General features: G+C 44.7%; 1 protein-coding gene across 1 annotated transcript in view; it reads right to left on the reverse strand.

Moving 5' to 3' along the window:
- The window catches only part of TMEM132C (transmembrane protein 132C), a 300,571-nt gene that overhangs the window by 170,704 nt on the left and 106,565 nt on the right, over positions 1–23,302 (reverse strand). The gene's annotated exons all lie outside the window — the stretch shown is intronic.

Consider the following 23,302-nt stretch of genomic DNA (forward strand, 5'->3'; position numbering starts at 1 on the left):
ACGCACTGTGAGAGTTTTAAGATATGGCCCCAAATTCCTTGACACTTAACTTCTTTTATCAAGAAGTTGAGTCTATGTGCCCTCCCCATAACTTCAACCAACAGAGAATGTCAGAAAGGTTGCATGTGAGTTCCAAGGCTAGGTCTGGAAAAGATCTCTTGGAATGCTTTCTCGGAGGACAGCCAGTCACTAAGTCAGAAATCTGACCACCCCGAGGCCACCATATTGAGAGATCACAGACTGGGCTACCATTAACGGCCAGGCTACACTCCCAGTGGACAACGCCATCTGACCCAGTAGAGGTCCCACATCATTTCAGCCTCAACCAACATCTCTACAACCTCAGGAGACACCCCAAGGAAGAGATGTTCTGGAAAGCCTTGTCCCAGCAAAATCAGGAGCAAAACAAAAGAGTCATTTTAAGCTTGTAGTTTTCGGAGTAATTTGTGAACAATAGCAACCAGATCAAGAATCACAACGACCTCCGGTGCTGGAGGAGAAATCAACATTCCCTGAGGTATATGGATAGCTAAGGGGGGTGAATGTATGAACTTGCACTGAACTGAGAATGTTAGGATGGAGCAAATGGATGCTGGGTAGGCACCAGCAGTAATTTCTACAACTTTGAAGAATTCAATGCATTAACCTCCTGTGAGTTAATTTGTGGCAAAGTATTAACATAGTGCCTGGCATATAATAAAGGCTTGATAAATGATAGTTATTTCTATTATCATTCTATGTGCAAATGGACTTAAGAGTTTCTCATACACCTTCCCAAAGAGTTCACAAGTAAAATCTGGTTATCTTGCCTACTTCCTTGTTGATCTAGGTGGGAAAAAATGCACAGAGTCAAAGACAAATAGATCTTCCTTTCAAATAAAAAGGACCCCATAGCTAGATGTCTTTATTGAGCATTTTGTTTCTCCTTCTCCACCTCCTGACTGATGGCCTCCACACATTTTCCCTTCTTTTCCATAAGAGTCTCTCCTCAAACCAGCATTCTTCTCAGACTCAAGTAAAAAGGTGCTTGATCTCGCCATGCTGATCAGCCCATCTCTCTTGGTTTTGACAACTTAAGAACCTGTACTCCTGCCCTTCCTTCCTTCCTTCCTTGCTTCCTTGCTTCCTTGCTTCCTTCCTCTTATTTGAAGATCTCTAAGCCCTGAACGCTGCCCTTCTGCCCCCATGCCAGCCACCACCAGCCACAGTCTTCTGAACGCTTCCTGCTTGCATGATTCCAGCGTGCTTCTGATTCCCAAGGGTGGATGGCTGTAGACTTTGACCAAACATGGCTCCCACCAGCATTCCCGCTACCCATGTCCTTTGCACCTCTTCCCACTGACTCAGAGCTCCCCTCCTCGATGATTCTGGGCTGGCCAAGGATGTGCTTTGAACTTGGCAATTTCTACATTTGTTCTCTCGAAGTCCTGAGCTGCCACAGGAAGAGTCCCAGCAATGATGCTGGAGAGACTGCAGGGAGGGAGAGATGCCAGAGGCCAGAAGAGGTCAAGGAGAGAGAAGCCCTAGCTGGGAGGGCGAGGCGGGGAGAGCCTGCAGCTGCCTGGAGAAGCCCAGCTTATCCTGCAGGAGCAGAGCCCCGCACGCGGGCTGAGTCCTGGGTGACCAACCCAGGAAGCCATGAGCAAATCATCCTGGGTTTGAGGGTCACATACCAGGCAGCAGTAGAACCCTCAGCAGGTCACCACCCCGGGAGGAACTCTTGGTCACATTGTGACAATGAATCAACAAGGTCCTGTCTTGCATTTCTCCCTTGGGTTATTATTTCTGCACACACAGCTCGCCCTCAGCTCACTGGAACAGCCACGTGTGTACAGTGGTCACAGATGTTCTTATACCTGGGGCACCTGGGGGCTCTGTCGGTGAAGCATCTGCCTTCAGCTCAGGTCATGATTCTGGGGCACTGAGATAGGACCCCATGTTGGGCTCCCTGCTCAGCGGGGGGTCTGCTTCTCCCTCTGCTCTTGCTGCTCCCCCTGCTTTTTTTTTTCTCTCTCTCTCTAATAAATAAATAAAATCTTTAAAAAATAACTCTCTAAAAACAAATAATGTTCTCATCTCCATATGCTATAACTTCTGTAACGTACTTAGTATTTTTCTTTACAACAACTTGCTTTATTTACTAATAAGTGTACTAGGAAATGAAACTATATATTACTATTGTGGATGGAAAACTCACATCCCTTGAGAAGAGTGGAAGGGTGCCTTAATGCTAAAACTGCTAGACGCTGACCCACAGACCAGGAGCAATGCACGAACCACACCTGAAAACCTTAGGTCCACCTGTGGAAACAGATGGCTCTTCTGCGTTGTGTCTTCTCTCTCCTCCTCAAATCATTTGCGGATGTAAGATTTGTCGAGAATACAGTAAAATCAGTTTAATTTTTGTTTTAATCTTTTTTTCCTTTGCACGATCACCATACTTTTAAGCTACTATATTTTAGTATCTGATCACTGCCTGCCATACAGTGGAAACTCCATGAGGACACTCTTTGTCCGTTTCGCTCCCTTTCCTACATCTATCAGGATGTAGAAACTGCCCTTAGTAGGTGCTAATTACATACAGACTAGCTAAAAGAATAAATGAATAAATTAATGATTTATGCCTCAAACCCTGTAACTCCCCCCGCCCCCAATCAAGAGTAAACTTGTTTGATTATAAAGACTCTCCTGGGAATCTTTTTTTCCCCCCATAAATCAATACTGTTTGCACAAACCCAAAGTGAAATGCTCACTTCCCTTCATATTTTAGTTGCAAACGCAATACATTTTTGATGGTGTATTTATTTTCTGCCAAGTAACAATGGGTCTGATGAAAAATGGGCAGCCCTGAACCTTGGAATGTGCGAGAAAGAATAATGCGTTGATTAATCAACCTCACAAAATATGCAGCCCCCCCTCTCCTGCAGAGGGTGGCGGGCGGAGACACACACAAATGGGAAAGGATGAAGAGAATCAATTTTCTAGGAATCAGAAGGCCAAGGGGGCCAGAGAGAAACCAAAGGCACATTTTTAGCCTTCCATGCCTATTTCATTTCTTCTTGTACTTAGCACACCCGAACAACACAGCAATGCCCCTTTTTCATTAACCATCTTTCCTGTCTTCCTCTGATTCTCGAGGATAGACAATGGAAGTATATAAACATAACGATTTTTTTTTTTTGCATTTTGTTGCAAAAGAGGTATCACCTCAGTAAGCCAAAAAATCTACGTCCTTAGCAAAAGTAAATGCGAAGTGACCCCACGTCTCTGATACTGATGTTTCAATGGGGCTTTCACTCCCCAACTAGAGAAACCACAAATGGAAAACTTCAGATCCATTTTTGTTTTCAATAAAAATCTTGTTTAACAGCATCATGAATATTCATGCTTTCGGCTTACTTCCAAATAAAAACAAGAGAAGCCAAATGAAACAAGAAAAAAAAAAGTAGTTCACTCAGCTGCACAAAGGTTTGAAGGACAAGATTTTATGTTTTAAGACATGTGCATCTGTTAAAAAAAAAAAAAGAAGAAACAGAAAAAACTTAGAATAATCAGAGCACGAAAAGTGCCAGCATCCACATCAGCAGTTCTGAAGATTTCAGCTAATTCCTCTCTGACTTTGCCATGTTTGCCTTATCTGAGGACCAATTATGGCATTGTGTATGCACCATTTTTTCTGTAGATGAATTCAATCCAAATGATTTGTAAATAATTTAGCCTCAACTCTTATCTATGACACCACTAGTTTTATAACCTAATTATACTTTTCACATACATATTAAAGCAAATGGTAATTACTAAAGGAAAGAAGCATGCCCATTTAGTAACTAAAGTTTGGTAATATGGCCATTGGCCCATTCACCCTACTTCTGAAACGAATTTTCTACCCAACACTGGGCATCTCATTGGCCTTCATATTCATGTGACGGTCAATAACAGCTGACCCCACCTGCCATGGGACTCGAGGACAGAGCAATGAGAAAACAGCCTAACTTCAAAAGATCTTCCTTCAGTAGGACCCCCAAGTATAAAAGGAATTGGGCGCATTCCACCATTTATTCTAGATCCAGAAGTCAGGGTTGAAGGCCAGGCCCTTGAATGCTCTGCACTCATGGTAGCCACATATGGTAGCCAACATGCCAGCCACATGTAGCTATTTAAGTGAAAATGAATTAAAATGAGATCTAATTCAAAATGTAGTGCCCCCATCTCACAGCCACATTTCAAGTGATCAATAAACATCCTGGGGTAGAGGCTGCTCTGCTGTCTAGAGCAAACATATGTAGGCCTTCTCCATCACTACGCAAAGTTCTGCCGGCTAGCTCTGCTCCAGGAAGCACCGTGCATTCCCTCCATGCCCAAGAGCTACTTTTTATAATTCATTTATGAAATTTAGTGCCCCACATACTCTACACTGAGACAAGGATCCATCCCCAAATCTTCATACGAAGATGATTTCATTCTGAAATCTTCTGTATTAAACTTATTTCCCTGTGGTTATCTTGTTGGAATTTTCTGGAATCTTCTGGGTAGTAAACATAATTCCTTCTTTCAGAAGTTGCCTCCTCCTGCTTCCATGTGTCAAATATTCCTTCACCTCCTGGCAACGTGTCCACCACGTGGAACCTTCCCCAGGAAGCAATAGCCTTATTCACTTGACTCTCACATAGTTAAGAAGACACCTGTCAAAAACACACTGCTATTTTTGAGATACTGGGATCATTTACAGCATTATTATCTTGTACTCTGATGGGCACACTGTAATACATACGTCGCCAAGCCCTGATAAGACTGCGTCTTTACACGTTACATATTGGAAAGCTATTATGACTTCCTCTGTAATGGAATCGTGATAACATCAAACAAGAATGAGGTTTTGTCTTGGCTTCAGTCCAAATGGAGAAGTCATCCTAATAAACTGGAAACAGACCCAAAGCCCAGACTAATAAGGAGCTATCTGCTCTGCCTGTTTCTTGCAGTGGAGTAGGTTAACGCAATTAACTTGATGAAGCCGAGCAACCGCTGCAATGCTCGAGTCAGGACTGTGAGCAAAATGCCTCCAGGGATCAGGAGAGCAATTTAGGTATAAGTAAGGAGATCCTGGAGGTGACGGAGCAGAGAGCAAACCTCCCCTCCACCCCAACTCAGATCAGCCCCAAGTTAGCTCCAAAATCTCAGGAGCAGAAAAATGGGCTCAATTTTCAGATCTTCTGATTTTTTTTTAAGGGACAACGGAAAACCAGACTCTTAAATACAATTTATTTTTAAAATTCTATGCACCCCCAACAAAACATGTCCTCAAGTCCCCAGATCCTAAGCTACGTACTCAGTAATGTTTTGATGAATCAGTTAATAAAGGAGAAACAAAAAGTGTAATTTCCTGATTAGGTTATCCCTTGTGGTAGATCACAAAAATGACCACAATACTTGCCTCCCCTGCCAGGAGTCCCCTAGCAAAGTGACTTTGCAGCTCCTCTCATGAAGAGGGAAAGTCTATGTCCCCATCTTCTAATTAGTGATGCACAAATCCCAAGCTGGGGTGCGTCCCTGAGCCCTGGGACCGCCCTGTGAACAAGCCCAGGCCAGCTGCCAGCTGATGAGACACATGGGCCTCGAGGCCCCAGCGTCCCTGTGCGCGGACAGCCACCCACAGAAGCAGAGATGCCAGCTGGGCCGACAGGCGAGTAGATCTTAGGAGTGAGTACAGCCCAGGTCACCACTGCCCAGCTGAGAGCTGCATGGATCATGGACCCATAAAATCAAGAGCCAAGGGGAACACCTGGGTGGTTCAGTAGTTGAGTGTCTGCCTTTGGCTCAGGTCATGATCCCAGGGTCTTGGGATCGAGTCCCACATCAGGCTCCCCACAGGGAGCCTGGTTCTCCCTCTGCCTATGTCTCTGCCTTTCTGTCTGTGTCTCTCATGAATAAATAAAATCTTTAAAAAAAGAAAAAAAAATCACCAGCCAAGGAAATCATTGTGTTGTCAGCCACTAATTTCCAGGGTGATTTCTCAGGGACAAACCTCCCGTCACTACCTTCTTAGCTCAGTGTCTGTATCATCCGGGTTCACACCCCAGCTTCATCAGTCATTAGCTCCGTGGCTTTGAAACAGTTCAGTGTCTCAATTTCCTCCTCCATAACAAGATTGCAATAATTTAATGACAATAATAATAATAATAATACTTTAGGGGGTCTTTATGAAGATTTCCTGACATAGGACAATCCAGGTGGCACATTGGACTAATATCAGGCACACCATAAGTTTCCTAACAGTTTTGTATTCTTCACTTGATTTTTAATTTTTAAAAATTTATTTATTCATGAGAGACACAGAGAGAGGCAGAGACATAGGCAGAGGGAGAAGCAGGCTTCCTGTGGGGATCCTGATGTGGGACTCGATCCCAGGACTCTGGGATCATGACCTGAGCCAATGGCAGATGCTCAACCACTGAGCCACCTAGGTGCCCCTCTTCACGTGATTTTTAAAAAGGACGGTCCTTTTTTATCAGAAACAACTTAAAAAAATAAAAAAGCAAAGAAGTCTTCATTTTGCAACTGTAACCCTCAGCAGGCCACTTCTTCCAGAAATCGGGCACAGGTGGGAGGCTTGTTTAAGGGATTATATTAGTATGCTTTTGAGAAAGTAAGAGAAATAACGACATGCATCCCAGGGCGTGCTGAGACTGTCTCATCCTAGCTCATGAGCCCACGTACTAAGTCTTTGGGAATTTTACGAGCCAGACAGTAATGTGGATACTGGGGGTATTTACACCACAGAAACCGGCCCACACTATAAATAAGGGCTGTCTTTTCCCCTTCCCACAGAGAAGGGTTACCAGATACTTGCTGGCATCCCTCTGCATGCATCCCTTACACACTCAGCCTGGTGTCAAACACCGTCGCTTCTTTAACAAGAATCTGCTGGCATCAGATTTCTTTGTAGGATTACCTCTGATCCCCTGTGTCTCTTTTTTTTTAAAGATTTTATTTATTTATTTATTCATGAGAGACACAGACAGAGAGGCTAAGACATATGTAGAGAGAGAAACAGACTCCCTGCAGGGAGCCTGATGTGGGACTTGATCCAGGACCCCAAGATCACTCCCTGAGCCTGGGCCACCCAGGTGTCCCTTCCCCCCCCCCCCCCCCCCTGCCCTGTGTGTCTTGAGTGATTTTTCAGAATTAGAGGTAGAAAGAGCTTTATGGTCTCCTAGACCTGCGACTTTGGCATCCATATATTCTTCATTCATGTATATATGCACCTACGGAACCACTTTCAGAAAACAGTAGTGTCATCAGTCCCCAGACGTGAATTGTGAAGGTATTGCCCTTTTAATTTGAAGAGGGACATTTCTTGTGACGTCATTTTTAAGGGAAGGGCTAAAAATGGTTTGGAGTACCTGAATTACTGCAGTACCCCCCCCCCCGAAGTACAGGCCCCCAAGTAGAGGGGCAGTGTGCAAGGCAGCGGAGGACAGAGCTGCAGAACAGAGTCCCCAGAGCCCAGAGACTGCAAGTGCTGCCTGTGCTCTTTCTTGGTTGACCGTGGAATCCAGTCAACAGACATTGGCTCACTAGTCCACTGAAGGAATGAAGCATGAATGAATGAACGAATGAGATGCAGAGATTCAGATGCTTTTGGGAAAATGGTAAGAATGGCATCCTGCGATCTGGGGAGGCTGGTGCTCCTAAATGTGTGGCCTCTAGGATCAGGTGGCCGGGCTTTCACCCGAGGACAGATGCTTAACGCTTGTTCCCACTCGAGTGTCTTGCGTCCCCATCGGGACTCACCATGTCTGCCGCTCACTGTCCCACAAGGCTGGTGAGTCTGTCTTCACCTCTCATGGCCCGGGATCCGGAGCTTCTCAGTTCTGAGACTTGGACTGGCAAATGAGTTCCTCAGAAGACCCGAGGAAGGGTCGACCCTCTCATGGACACCTGGGAGTCTGATTGCTCCGGAGCTGGTGATGATTTTGTGCAGACAGTGGGCAGAATCAGGACTGTCACCTGCTGAAAGCAGAATTCCCTCAACATATCTGAGAAGGCAAATACTCTTGGCTGCAGATAGACACTGGACCACACAGTCCTCCCCTGGTGCTTATTTTTGATAGCGTTAGGAAAAAGAGGATATACACGCATAACTCACTTTATCACGCTTTGCAGATGTGTTTTTCACAAATTGAAGGTTAGAGGCAACCCTGCCTTGAGCAAGTCTGTTGGTGCCATATCGCCAACAGCGTGTGCTCACTTCGTGTCTCTGTATCACATTACAGTAATCCTTGCAAATAGTTCAAACGGTTCCAATACTATTGTATTTGTTATCTGTGATCAGCGACTAGGAGTTGTTGGAAGCTCAGATGATGGCATTTCCTAGCAATAAGGTATTTTTAATTAAGGTATGTACATTATAGACATGATGCTATTGCACACTTAATGGACTATGGTGTAGTGCAAACATAATCTTCATGTGCACCAGGAAACCAAAAAATTCATTTGACTTGATTTATGGCAATAGTCTCTTTTTGTGGCAGTCTGGGACTGGACCCGAGGAGTCTTGGAGGCCCGCCTGTGCAGAAAACACAGCACTATAAAGTTGTCAGCAGCTCTGAAGATGACGGAGATTAATCATCTCACATTCATTAGGACTCAACTATTGTGACTCTTTAGTGTTTTGTGGTGTCTCCTTTCATGTTCTACAAACAGGCTTGGCTGTGTGTCTGAAGATAGGACATTCTCAAAACCAGAGCAAAATCCCCAGGGGGTGCTTCTTAATCACTCTTTACTCCATTAGGGAAGACTTCATTCTTATTCCACACAGATTTTCAGTCCTTGCCAGAACCCTGACAGAGACGCTCTCTGGAGATTTTGCAAATGCCAGGCACTTGGGGTGACTCCTCGGCACTCCAGCCCGGGGATGGCTTCTCAGCAGCAGCCACAAGATGCTCCTGGTGAGAGCAGGGATGGGCTGAAGAGCCTGAGAAGACAGCTTGTATATGCCATCGGACTGGCCAGCTCTGCTGGGGAACACCTGCTCCACACCGCTCCTGGCCTCTCTGGGGGATACGGAGCCCCCTAGGACAAGGCACACCACCTTCAATGTCCTGGCCTCTGGTGACATCACAGTGGAGCATGGCTCTCTCTGCCCCAAGTCTACTGAGGGCTCTGAAAGCACAATGACATGGCCGAGCTCAGACTAGGACAAGCAATGAGGGGCAGCGATCTTATCATCTGTGCCCTTTCTTTCTACCTGTTTCTTTGTTCAGTTCAAGTAGAATGCACATCCTTCGAAAGGTTTAAATTAGATGGCCAAAATGATAGCAATCTGGAGGCTAGGGGAAAAAAAGTTGCAGGAGTTTACATAACATTTCATGCAAAAAAAAAAAAAAAATTCACCGATTTCCATAGCAACAGGCCTCCCGCCTGAGCTTCTGGAGACAATTCAAGAGGCAAGGAAGAACCATCAATGTCAGGTGACTGAAATTTCAGGGATTTGTCGGAGGCTTTTTCCAGATACAGGTAACTTTTTGTTCTTTTTGGACTAAGATTCTTCGTGGCTTCCAGTAACTGCAAGAGAGGGAGAGCCTGATAGAATGGCCTTTTCGCCTGACAATTTAAAAATATTTGGCTTTTAACCTTCTCCATCTCTGTTAGTTTGAAAAATACAATTTCTTACTGAATTCTCTGAATATCAACTTAAGGCCACTTCATGGACGTCTTTCCTCACAGTTAATTGTGGGATTTGTACTCAGGAGCAGTTGGGAAGCCAACCAAAGAACCCTCATCAAATCCTGTCTGCGCAGGTGGTGGAAGGACACAGGGTTGCCAAGCCCATGTCCCCAGTGAGCAGGAAAGGCACGTCCTGCCACTATCTTGGGTCAAAGAAGAGTGGAGTTTGTTTCTTTCTACAAGTACCTGAATGTGGCCCAACCTGAAAGCCAGAGCCTAATGTTGCCCCCTGCTCCAGCCACACAAATCCGTCAAGTGATGTCATTAACAGACAGAGGATAACAGAATCTGAAAACTCACTTAATTCATCATGAGAAAACTGAAAGAATCGCATCATAAATGTCTCTGAAACTTTCACCTAAATTGACAAAATCTGCAATTCTCCCATGCATACTTTTGCTTGCCTGTCTCTCTAAGTATACACATTAAGAATTTCAAGCTGTTGGCAGTATTGGTTTCTTCGGAAAGCTTCTGGTGGTTTGCTGATATCTGCCTTGATTTTCCCATGAGACTTACTGGATGAGGGGCTCCCTGCACCCGGTACGACCACCCTTAACCAAGGACCTCTCCAATGACCTTATCACCAGATAAGGTCATTTTGTGAAGTCCCTGATGGTTAGGACTTCAACATGTAGTTTTTGCACACAAATTTAAGCAATAATACCTGGGAACTTATTCGAAATGGAAATTCTCTGGCCCCACTCCACATCTGCTGAGTCAGAAACTTTAGAAGTGGGGTCTGGTGATTGACAGTTTAAAGGTACAGTAGGTGATTCTTGTGCCCTTTCTAGGTAGGGAACCCTTGGTTTAAACTACTCCCGGCTGAGAGCTGCTCAGTGCAGCTGCAAGCCCCCCACTGATGGATGCCCACCCCAGAGGAGCATCTTCATTCTGTGGGGGTTGAGGGTGAGTGGGGAACCCAGCCCTGGGGCTCCAGGCCCCACTGGCCTTGGTTAGCTGTCTGCACTGCTCCCTAGGCACATCCACATCAAGAGAATATTCCCTAATCAATAGGACTACTTCATAGGCTGTCCATTGATATGTCTCTTTTCCTTTGAAAACAAAGCCAGCATTTGTTCTCAGCTGCTTCTCTGTCCCTTTAAAGAGCACAGGAAATACGGGAAATTGTGTGAAGCTCAGGCCCTTTGTCCAGACACATCACTCCACTCCCACTCCTCCTGCTCTTTCTCACATGCTGGGCACAGGAGAAGTCTGAGACCCCGTGTGTTCCCTGTTTTCTCTGGAGAAAGAGAAAAGACGGTCACCTCTTTCTGGTCTTTCCAAACTTCTCCCACGTGTCTCTCAATCCCTTTAGGGTCCTGCCAACATATAACCCCTTCCAGGTCCCATCTGATGCTCTCTTTCACCGTACCCTCAGTTTAGGAAAATTTTTATCTAATCTTTTGGAATAAGAACAAACCTGATAAAAATTTTTCCAATTTTTTTCCAGTTCAAAAGTTAAGGGTTTTGTTCTCTTGTTTTTGATTTGTGCTACAATATCCCATGCTTCATGGAAATCTGTATAATGTATGCCTGTTAGGCTTGAATCTTGGGAAGAACCATGGCGGAATAGGAAACACAGTGAGATGGAAATATCACTTATTAAATAAAAAATATGATCCCCCCAACAGAAGTTAGGCTGATGGATGGTTAAGTACCTTTCGTAGGTTGACAAGGAATGGGGAGATAGTCTCTTGAGCTCATTAGAGACTCTGTAGTCTGAGTGGTTAGTGAGAAGAAGGCCCATTTGCTCCCTGACCCTGTAGCCAACAGCTCAGCTCAGTGAAAACGGTGCCTCCCCACTGTCCATCTTCATGTAGCTGCCATGTTAGAGTCTCTTCTCCCCACTGTGCATTTCAGGATGGCATAATTGGGTTTGTCAGCTGGATGCAATCTTTAGCTCTTCCATCTGAGAAATGCTGACACTGATCTATCAGCTCTGAGAGCCAGTCCCGTGCCTAAGAAGCCTGTTCTGGGAAGTGCTCATTAACAGCTAATGAAATGAATGTAATTGAAGTGTGATACACTTTCTGCCAATGTGATATCAAGGATGGACTCCGTCTTTGAATATACCTCTCTGATGTTATCAAAGCACTGTTCTTCTTCTATTTTTTTTTAAAGAAAGTATATTAAGACATACTTACTACATAATATAAACTAACTAGATTAGGTCCTTGCTCTTTGGTAAACATGAAAATTGGCCTTGATTTTAATGGCTTATTGCCACGATATCTGCTGCCAACATCTGGGAGGAGTGTTGCAAAGAAACAGAGCCTCTTACACTGCTAGGCAAGGTCATTATGTTCCCAACAGACAGTTCTCACCACATGCTCATGGGTACCTTCATGATTCACCGAGAACCACAGCTGACTTCTAAGCCTGAGAGAAGGTGGGTTATTACCTGTGATCATAGCCATGCCCCACGTGCTCATCAACCATTCATTTTCCTCGGGGTTTCTCAATGCCAGCATCATTGACTGGCATTTTGAGCTGGACTATCCTTTGATGGGGGAGACAGAGGTTGTCCTGTGCATTTGGGGGTACCTAACATCATCCCTGGCCTGTATACACAAGATATCAGAGGAAATGCTCTCCCAGCTTTGATAACCAGGTATGTCTCAGGATGTTCCCACATGTCCCCAGGGAGAGGGATAAACTGGGTCCCTGGTCAAGAGCCTTTGGCTTTTACTGAATGAAAGCAAGGGGATCCCTCCTCCTAAAGGATGTAGATGCTACCATAGAGATGGGAGTTTATCAGCATATTTTGGGGTGCATCTGGTGGCTCTCACCCAAGAGCAGCTGTAATATCTCTCTCTGTAACTTCAGGAAAAACATAATAATAATAAAAATAATAATCCAATAATAAACAATATTTATTAGGTGCTTAAAATGTGCCAAGAACAGGTTAAAATTCTATCCCACTGAAGCCCCCTAATATCCCTACCAGTAACTGCTACCATTCTTATCTTCATACAGAAATTGAGGCAGAGAGGGGTTGAGGAACCTGTCTGCATTGCACTGGGGAGAATGATAGATTCAGGATTTGAATTCAAGCATTCGTTTCTAGAGCTTACACCCCATCCCGATGCTACTGGTGGACATCTACTGCTCCTTCCTGCCCAGTGGGTAAACCCGCTGTCTTCTAGGACCTATATTTCAGTTTCCCCTTTGCCAAACACTCTGCCTCTGCACTCAGTGAACATGTTTTTAATGAGATTAATACACCCCTTGCAAACATGAAGGGTAGCTGAGTGAATAAACACATTTAATTTGGTCACAGTAAATGGAGTAGGGATGAGTACATGGCTTACACCAAGCCAAACAGACTTCACTTAAGCTCATCTATTACAAAAAAAAAGACCACTTACAGATTTTTGCTGTGGTGGCAGTGGTGGTAAAATACACGTAACATGAAGTTTACCATCTTAACCAATGTTAAGTGTACAGTTCACTGGTATTAAATACATTCATAATGTTGTGCAACCATCACCACCATCCACCTCCACAATTCATTTCATCTTGTAAAACCAAAACTCAGCACCCATCCATAGATAATTCCCCCATTCCCTCCAGTCTCTGATGGCTGCACTCCTACTTCGTATCTCTATGACTGTGAATACTCTAAGTACCTCATATTAGAAGAATCATACCATATTTATCAGTTTATGACTGGCTTATTTCACTTTGTATACTGTCCTCAAGGTTCATTCATGTTGTAGCAGGCATCAGAATCCCCTTCCTTTATAAGACTGATTCATATTCCATTGTATGTGTGCACTACACTTTGTTTATCCATTCATCTATTGATGCACATCTGAATTGCTTCCACTTCTTGGCTTTTGTAAGTAATGCTGCTGTGGGAATATGAATGTCCCTTCTAGATCCTGCTTTCAATTCTTTGGAGCATATACAGAGAAGTGCAATTGCTGGATCATACAGTAATTCTATTTTGAGATTTTCGAGTACTGCCATACTGTTTTTCAGCTGCACCATTTTGCATTCTCATCCTTAGGACACAAGGGTTCCAAATGCTCCACGTCCTCATTGATGCTTGTTATTTTCTGCCTTTTCAACAGCAGCCATCCTAATGGGTGCAAAGTGGTATTTCATTGTAGGAGATGTGTACTTTCAAACTCTAAATAAGTGTTGTATGAACCAGCAACCACTGGAGTCACAATGGGGGGAGCCAGCAAAGGTTGGGGACAGCATGAAGACAGGGGTTTGGATGATGGAGTGAGAGAGACTGAATCTCAGAATGGGTTGTTGAAAGAACTGCACGGCATGTTGTGAATGATGACTTGCCAAACACTATGCAAACATCATTTCTAGAAGCCCAACAGGGCCATCCAAACAGCAGTCCCAGGAGGAGCCAGGTTGTGGCTTCTCAGGAGCAATGTGTCCAATCCAGGCAGAGTGGGTAAGAGCCTCTAAAAAGGCCTGTGGATTCCTTTATGTGGTTGTGAATTCTATTTCTTAAAGGTCTCCCTGAGAAATTCAAAAGAAGAGATGCTTTCTTCAGGAAAGCAGGTCTAAAGTGATCACAATACCAGAACAAAATGCAAGAAGATGTTGGCATTTTAGGGGAATGTGAGATAACAGTCTTCATCCTTTTCTTTCATCATTATCTTCACATGTGGCTCTATCCAAGTGTCAGCCACTATCCCGGTCTGAGCATGCTATCTGGCCAATGTTTCCGAGGTACAGGGACAGAATAAGAAAGCCCTAGGTGACAGAAGTTAGGCTAAGGTAGCAAGGCCAGGCCTTGAAAATATGGGTTTGTCCTGGGGGAAAAAGGGCAAAGGACAATGGAACCCCGGCCATGGGGGAAGTGAGGCCTTTGGGCTCATCTGTAGAAATGGCTGGTAATTGGGCCCGAGATCTACAGCCTTCCTCTCTCCTGCTTTGATCCCCTCCTACATGCTCTACCATATTCTCCACTTGAATCCATGTCCCCATTTGCAGGATCCCCTCCTTTCTAAATAAAAAAAAGTGCATCACCCTTCTGAAAGTAGACTAGAGCCCAGCTGGCCACAAAGGACTTGTAAATACAAGAAAATATACTCAACATGTTTAGGAACGTGGGGAATGGGAGCTGAAACAGCAATGAGATTCCAAAGAAGGTTCCAAACAAGGAAGGTGTAATGCAGTTGGAATGCTTTTTAAGTTAAGTAAGCCTTGTTTCCCTTTCTGAGATTTTAATTCAGCCAATAATTCTTGGGGTTGCAAGACATAAATGGTTCAGATTTCCCATATTAAGGAATCCTGCAGTAATGTCATGACACCAAGCAAAGTGGCAGCAAATCAACACTTGAGAATATTCCAGGGGTGCCTCAGTGGCTCAGTCAATTGCTGTCAAGCTCTTGATTTCAGCTCAGGTCATGATTTCAGAGTCCTGGGATCAAGCCCTGTGTTGGGTTCCATGCTCAGCGGAGAGTTTGCTTCTTCCTCTGCTCCTCCCCCTGCTTGTGTTCTCACTCTCACTCTTTCTCTCTCAAATAAATTTTAAAATCTTAAAAAAAAAAAATCCCAGTATGGAAGCTCGGTCACTGGATTGTGTGACTCTTGATCTTAGGGTCATGAGTTCAAGCTCCATGTTGAGTATAAAGATTACTTAAAAATAAAAATCCTTTAAAATACCCCAGTATTCTGGGACACTGGAATATCTCATGCTCTTACTGCAATTGCTACCTTAGCCTGCCTCTGCTCTCCAGAAATGCCCAGGTAGACAAGTCCCCTTATGCACATGGTAAACTGCAACAGACACAGCTGTGATCCAGGAAGCTCAAAAACGAAGATGCCTTTTATTTTTTTATTTTTATTTTATTTTATTTTATTTTATTTTGAAAAGTAAGATGACTCTTAAATCAGTTAAAGAATGTGGAACAAAGGAGGCAGGCTTAGGTCAGGAAGCCTCTGCTTCCTTTCTCTTTTCCGAGAGCTGGAGTCAATTTTATGTGTAAATGTTTTTCCCACAACAGTCAAATGTCTCACCGAAGCCAGGCTGCCTGGCAACGCAGATGTGTTGTGGGGAGCCAGGGAGGGGGCCCTGGGCAGGAAACATTATTTCTTCACTTCTTCCCAAGCAGAAAGAAAATTGTTCCTTTTCTCTGTTCCAGAAGAATACATTTAAAATGACAAGCTGAACAAAATGAAAACAAACCTTTCCTTCGGAGACATTCAACAGGGAAATGAATTTTAGACAGAGTGTGGGAAAATGAGTTTCCAGAATTGTCTAAATTAGCTCCAAATCTGCAGGCAGTGCTACCCCAACTGTGTTTTGGGGTCTCCTCCTCATAATAAGTCTGGGACAGTCGGGTCATTCCCGAGAGCTCCACCTGGCCCTGTAGACAGATGCCTGGTTGGAAATGAAGAGCCAAATCTTCCAGGGGCAAGCCAAGGATCTGGAAATTGTCTTTCAGGCCTCTTCATATCCTTGAACCCAAAGGGGATCAAAGAAAGAAGAAAAAAGCTCCCCCAAATTCACTTAGAACAGCATGGGCACAGGTTGTAGTCAGAAATCAGAGGAAGGATTTGAGAGCAGGTGCCACTATACCAGGCACAGAAGGTGCGTTTATTGAGTGGTTTAAGGCTCAGATCCCCATCTGTAGCTCCACTCTCCCACCAGCTGGAGCTGCCAAGGGGGCGCACAGTAATTCAGAAGATCCCAGGATAACATGGTGGAAGGCCTTGAAATGCACGGGGTAGTCCTGTCCTCTCTGGAGTAGATGGAAGGGTGGGCTACCCCTCACTTCATGTCCAGCCAGGCCCCCAGAATGTGGCATCACTGGGAAACACGGTCTTTACAGATATAATTAGGTCAGGATCTCCAGATGGGATCAGAGTAAGGAAAAGTGAGGAGATTGGAGACATGGACACAGAGGGACACCCAGGGGATGGCGTGTGAGGACAGACTTGGGGTGGGGGCAATGAGGCCAGGAGCCGAGGCAGCAGCTGAATGAGGAAGAGGCAGGAAAGGATCCCCCCAGCCCAGGAGGCCCTGCCAGTGCCCTGACTTCAGCCTTTTGCCTCCAGAACTGTGATAGACCATGTTTCTGATGCTTTAAGCTGCTCAGTTTGGGGTAATTTGTTACAGAAGCCCAAGGAAATAAATACTCTCTGCTGCTTTGAGCCACGACTTAGATCAGGAGACACATCTCAGCCCAGGGTCACCATCAGATCCCCAGGCCTACAGGGTGACACTGAAATGTGAGTCTGTTGTCCACGTGTATAAGCCCAAAGGTTGCGCTCAAAGCCTGCATTCCTAGCCTCTCGGGGAAACCAGCAGACCCGGCTGCCAGGCTCTTGGGCCCTGTTGCCACCAGGAATCTGGCTTCTTCCGTCAGTGTCATGTTTTCAGTCTCCATGCACCCTGTGGCCCAGATGGCTACTTCAGTCTCTTCTTTTTTTTTTTTTTTTTTTTAATTTTTTTTTACTTTTTTTTTTTTTTTTTTACTTACTTCAGTCTCTTCTATGGCCACACGATATTCCATTACACAGATAGATCACATTTTGCTTATTTATTTGCTGGTTGATAGACATTTAGGTTGTTTCCATGTTTTGGCTATCATGGATAATGCTGCTGTGGACATTTGTGTATTTGTGTACGTTTAGTGTATAATGGAGTGTAAATGGATTAAATACTGGAGTTCCTCAATTGGCTTCAGTCTATCAGGAAGGACACGCTCCATGAATCCCACCAGCCAACCAGCAGTGGAAACCCAGCACTGTGCCCTTTGCACTGGGCTAGCTGGGTACCGGGTTTACCTATAAAAGGTCTGCATCGCAAAATCCTTCTAGAGGAGGGAGCAGCCAGTCAATGATCACTACCGGCATTCCCTCCTCATACATTTAGCATCTAGGAATGAGTCCACTGACAAATACCATCCTGCTTGGAAAAATAACACTTCTCCCAATACCCCTGCATACAAAGTCACTTTAGCTCATCTCTTTAAAAGCCTCTTTCCTTGCTTCCGCCCCTTATCCTTTTATTTATTTATTGGAAGATGCTGGGAACGCAGAGCAGCTATTAAGTGCACAGGACGTTGTGTTGATTTGGTTGGGGGGATGCCGGTTCTTAACGAGAATGAGCACACATGCAGCAGTCAAGCCGGAACAGAACTCGAGAGTCAGTAGCCCTGCATCCAAGGCCGTCTGTGCTCCAGCTGAGGGTACCTCCCCTGCTCCACGATTCTGTGACCCTGCCCTACAAAGCAAGGGTTATTAAAGTAGTTGCATGGCAGCATAGAGTGTCGCTCTCTGCTCCCTTTTTATTGTTCTGGGAAGCCTACCTCCTTCCTTCATAGTGTTTTACTTAAAGAAAAATCCTCTCTTCGGATTTATGCCCCGAAGGCTGCATTATCAATGCTGGCACATGAAACCTACCCAGAAAAGACAAAGCAGCCCTGCACACTGCTGCCCTATTGTCAGGTGTTCCTGAGAACCTCACAAGGCCCCTAAGAAGGAACAGAGAGGGAAGTGTGTGGATTGCTGTTGCTACTTCCTTGCAGGGCTGGCAGGTGCAGAGGGCAGCTAGCTCAGGGGAAGGCTTGGTGGCTGGTCCTGGGCTGGCAGGACATGGAGCGCCAACCTGAGGTCCACGGGAGTCCAGGCACACGGAGGAACTCCCTAGATCTTCAACTGTCACAGTTTGGTAAGTCTCCCATCACAGACAGTTCCTGTTTACACTCGATGATCCCCCTCTGAGCACATGTACAGTCAACTACCGGCCACAGTCCCTCATCTTCAGAGGCCAGTGGAAGGCGCAAACAGACCTCCAGGACACATGATGACTTTAAGGTCACAACACTGATGGGAAAGAACTTCTCAAATGCTAATAGAGCACAGACTGGTTCAGCAAGCTGCTAGCCCAGATGAAGTGAAGCAATAATTAATCACAGGAGACTGAGTGAACGGATGGAGGGACTCTCATCTTTATGACAAACATTGTTGGTTCTTTAATATGTTGTTTTCCAGACTGAAAGGACCCCTTTCCTCCTCTCTTTTAAGAAATTTATAACTTGCAACAATTTGATAAAGCATACAACTGTAAACATGGATTGAAACATTTTCCTTCTTCTCCCTACCTGATTTCTCTAGAATTTAGAAACTCTTAGCAAATGAATATTCTCACTCTTCATGACAAGATAAGTATTAGAATACGCTCAATGAAAATCTGTTCTTTTTGCAGTGGGATGCAGTTAGAGAAGTCCATAGCCTGGTTTCTTAACATAAAAACACTTTAAAGTCTATCTAAGATTCCTTATTATCAGACAATTTTTAAGAACTGAGGTTGACTTTGAGAAGCCAGTGAAGCTCCTTGGATATGACCAGAATTATTACTGAATATCACATTTGAGAATAGAACCAGAATCAGTATCCTTACTACATTTATGTCAAAAATCCAAGTTTAATAAGACAACTTATTTTTTAACAAACAAATGCGTTTCACTGTGACTGTGATGAAAATGAAATAACTATAAAAAATTAAAAATTGTATTTCAGTTGGAAAACTAGAGCGTACCTATAATCAGACTCTCATTGTTAATTGTTTCTGAGGCTTTGTGCATGTAAACTTCAGAGAAATCACCACAACGGAACATACCCAGACAACCTCCATGCCAGCTGCCAGGTGGGAATGCCAGTGACATCACCAAAGGGTCAAATTGCCAACCAGGGTCTCGAGACCTGTAGAACTGAAGCCACCAACCTCATTCTACCCTCTGAAGATGTTTCCAACACAAATCAAGAAATTTTCTCAACTGGCTGCTTATAATCTACTTAGATTATCAACCTTTGCTTTTCTTATATTTCTAAAGAGATATCTCTTATTAAATGATTAATTGCTCCCATCAGACAGAGACCTGGTTTAGACCTGTTTATAGCACCATCTCCTGAAATAGAACATTTTCAAGTTCATCAGGCCCTAAGTGACCATGAGGATAGGTGGTTGCTAATACCTCATGCCATAGGTTCACTTTGACAGGTAAAACCTGACTCTGATTATAACCCATTTGAGTTGCTTAGTTGGTTGGGTCTTGGCTTCTGGGCATCTGCTCGGGGTGGGAGGGGTTCATTCCTTGGCAACTGTTGTCCAATAGTCATTCTATTGACCTGTACCTCCTCCCAGGGTTTTAAACGCTCCTCGGCAGTCATTCACACATCAAACGACGTCCAGTGGGATCAGGCACCTTGAGGACCTCACTGACCCTACCGCTTGGGTGCGTGGTGCTGATGTACCTGTTGGAGCAGGGGAACGTGGGAGGCCCCTGCCTGGCTGCATTACCAGTGGTAGGGACGGGAATACCGTAGGAGCTGCTCACACTGTCAGTTTGCTGAGAGATGGACCCCAAGTGTAGAGGATGTTAACATCATACACGAACAGAGCCCAGCCTTGAAAATTCCCTGAGCTGACAAACCCGGTTTCATCAGACAAGCGAAGCTTAATTCGGCTTGTTTGGCAAGACAAGCGAGGCCAACTTGACCTGGGTCATTGCTTGCTTATGTCTCGGAAAATCATACACAAGACTTAAATTGTTCCCCCAAATTGATAGGAGGTCACCACTCACCCCTTTGCTTTCATTTACGAAAAACCTAACATCGTGAATGATGCCTGTAAAGAATAGTCAGTCCCTGCCTCGGGGCTCTGAGAGTTGCTTTTCTAACATATATGCCAACCTCCCGCACCTCCCAAGCTTCATTCCAGGCTCTGCTTTGAGGGCTCCTCATGTGCAAATGGTCCTTTTGGTGCGTTCACAATAAACTTTTACAGACTACCACTTCAGTGTTCATTAGTTTAACTTCTTTTTTATCCCTGACTTTGGATACAACAAAGCAAGCCTGTCCTCAGGTGTGGAGGACCATAAGCTACCTCCTTTGTCTTTGGAGGCATTAATTCAGTTACTGAGTGATGAGGCCGAGGCAGGGTGGCCTCCCCAGCTCTCCCCTCTAATGACTTTGCAAGGCCAGGACCAACTAAGGCAGAGTGAACACTGATTTGAAACAGGAAGATGTTCTGCAGACTCTAACACAGAGCTTTGAGGAAGCAGCGGTCATCTTCTGCATCCCAAGGCCTTCTCTGTAGCATCCAGGCACGTGGGGGTGGCAATGGGCATTTTCAGGACTGATGACTCCAGTCACCAATGCATTTTGGAAGCCCTCAGAATAGTGAGTAATGCCTCTGCTTGCTGTAAGAATCTCAGGAACTGATTTGATCATAAATCACGGATTGCCTTTAGATTAAATTCACGAAGTTACCAGCGAACAGCAGGCTGCTTCTTTGGGCCTACAGAAGACAGTATCATTTGTGAAAATGGTCCTATAAGGGAAGCCTAGGTCAGGTTCCCAGATAGACTATTGGCCCTATAAAACCCCTAAAAAGTCCTAGCTGTTTCCAAATATAGCCTTGTCTCAAAGTCATCATGCAAGGTGACAAAGGAGAATACCTTTGGATTTCACAGTCAGTAGAGGTCTTTCAAGCTCTCCTGCAAATCCCCCAAATCTCTCGGTAGAAAGGTACCAGCAAGGGCAGGACAGATTTCTCTGTGATCCAACCTGCAGCCATGGGTGGAGCTGCTGGAGGCACGTGGGTTCCCATGCATGAGCATGCATTCTCATGTAGTGTCACTATCCATGCCATGTCTGTGTACATCCTCTTGCATTCTTTTACTGAATGTTTTATCCTTGAAATAGTTCATTTAAAAATGAAAATTACTTTTAACTAAGTTAAAATTACGTATGTTATCTGGAAAGAGAAATCCTGTTTCCCCCGTGGTCTGCCATCAGTCATGGCGGTGGCATCCTTCAGCCACACATCTGGGAGTCATTCTGGACTCCATGTCTCCTCTGCCTCTCCCCCAGGACTCGGTGCATAGTTGGAAAGATCAGGAAGGCAGAAACAGAGATGCTGCACCTCACGGCAGTAAGTAGCATCCACCCCAGAAGTTCGCCAGCACTGCTCTCTGTGCTCCAAAGCACTTGTCATTATAAACAAAACAGAACAAACCAAAAAACCAGTTTTGCTCTTTAAACAAAATTGCAGTGAAGTGGGAATCAATACAGCATGGAGAACAGACCTTGCTGTGGTTTTATGCAAGGCACGAAGTCCTTTTCCTGCTAAAACAGAATTCAGCACTCAGGGAAGTTTGATGGATGTTTAAACACAACCCTGTTAGGGATATTCAGCATTCATAGAAATACTTTTTATGTTCCAGGCGCTGTTATAGGCATCTTACAAATAAATATTGGCCCACGAGGTCCTCCCGTCCTCGGAAGCAGGAGGTGCTATGATGACATCTGATGCAGAAATGAGGGGACAGAGGTACATGGAGGCCAGGTGAGCTGCCCACCGTCCCACCACCATGAAGTGGAGGAGATAGGCTCAGAGCTGAGCCAGCTGAGTGCAGGACCTCATCCTCAACACCCTTTTTGCCTGTGATGATGACAAATACAGAAAACAGCCTCTTCTGTCAAACACACCAGGTCTGGGGGCCCACCAGCAGCTGAAGGCCTTGCACCTGGGACCAGGGACCTAGTGGTTCACCCAAACCCACCCTTGGTAGACCACACAGCCTGCATTTCTGAAAGCAGAGTTAAGTATCAGTACAAGCAAGATAATTATGACTCTGGAATCCTAACACGTGTTAGTGGTACCATCCCTGACTTCTGCATCTACTTTCCAAAGCCAAGGCTGTATATATTTATTTTATAGTGAAATGACCTGAGGGACGCCTGTGTGGCTCAGGGGTTGAGCGTCTGCCTTCAGCTTAGGTCGTGATCCCGGGGTCCTGGGATCGAGTTCCTGCACTGGGGTCCCCACAGGGAGCCTGCTTCTCCCTCTGCCTGTGTCTCTGTCTCTCTGTGTGTCTCTCATGAATAAAAAAATAAAACCTTTAAAAGAGAAAAAAATTGCCATCCTGGCCTCTCAGTTGTGAGGTTGACACTTCCACCAAGTCTCTGGCACCCTGACAGGGAGGTGTGTTCCCTCATACACGGTCAGCAGGTGCCTGCCTGGCCCCACTGAGTCTGAAGGTAGCTGCGATGGGAGTCCTCAAAGGGCAAAGTGTGCATCTTGTGAAAGATGGAGGATTTCATAACATCACTGATCATGATGTTGTGGAAGTCCTCAATTGTATCCAGATCTCACTGGCAAGGGAGGATCTGGTAAAATTAGCCTACTTAAAAATTGCAAGAAAAAATTCCAAGGACGATGACCAGACAGACACATTGGGAAAGAATTATGAGAATCCCAAGGATGCAGAAATGCCTTGAGAAACATTGAAGCCTTTGAGTGCATTTTGTGAAAACAAACTCAAACAAAGCCTTTGAAAATGAAAATGACCATTCTTAAAGTTATACAACAAAACTTACACAAAAAGGAATATGCTATAAAATAGTATCACTCTATTTTGCAGTTATTTTCCCAAGCAACTCATTCAACATGTGATTAATTTTTTTTTATTCCAATGTGGAGATGTAATTATTACCTAACTAAGTCTTTCCTCGCTAGAATCGGAAAAAAATTTTTTTTATCATCTTTATCTTTTAAACAAGTCTCAAATATTTTCTCGTTATTATGAAA

This window comes from Canis aureus, chromosome 27 (assembly GCF_053574225.1).
Source record: "Canis aureus isolate CA01 chromosome 27, VMU_Caureus_v.1.0, whole genome shotgun sequence".
Classification (NCBI taxonomy): domain Eukaryota; kingdom Metazoa; phylum Chordata; class Mammalia; order Carnivora; family Canidae; genus Canis; species Canis aureus.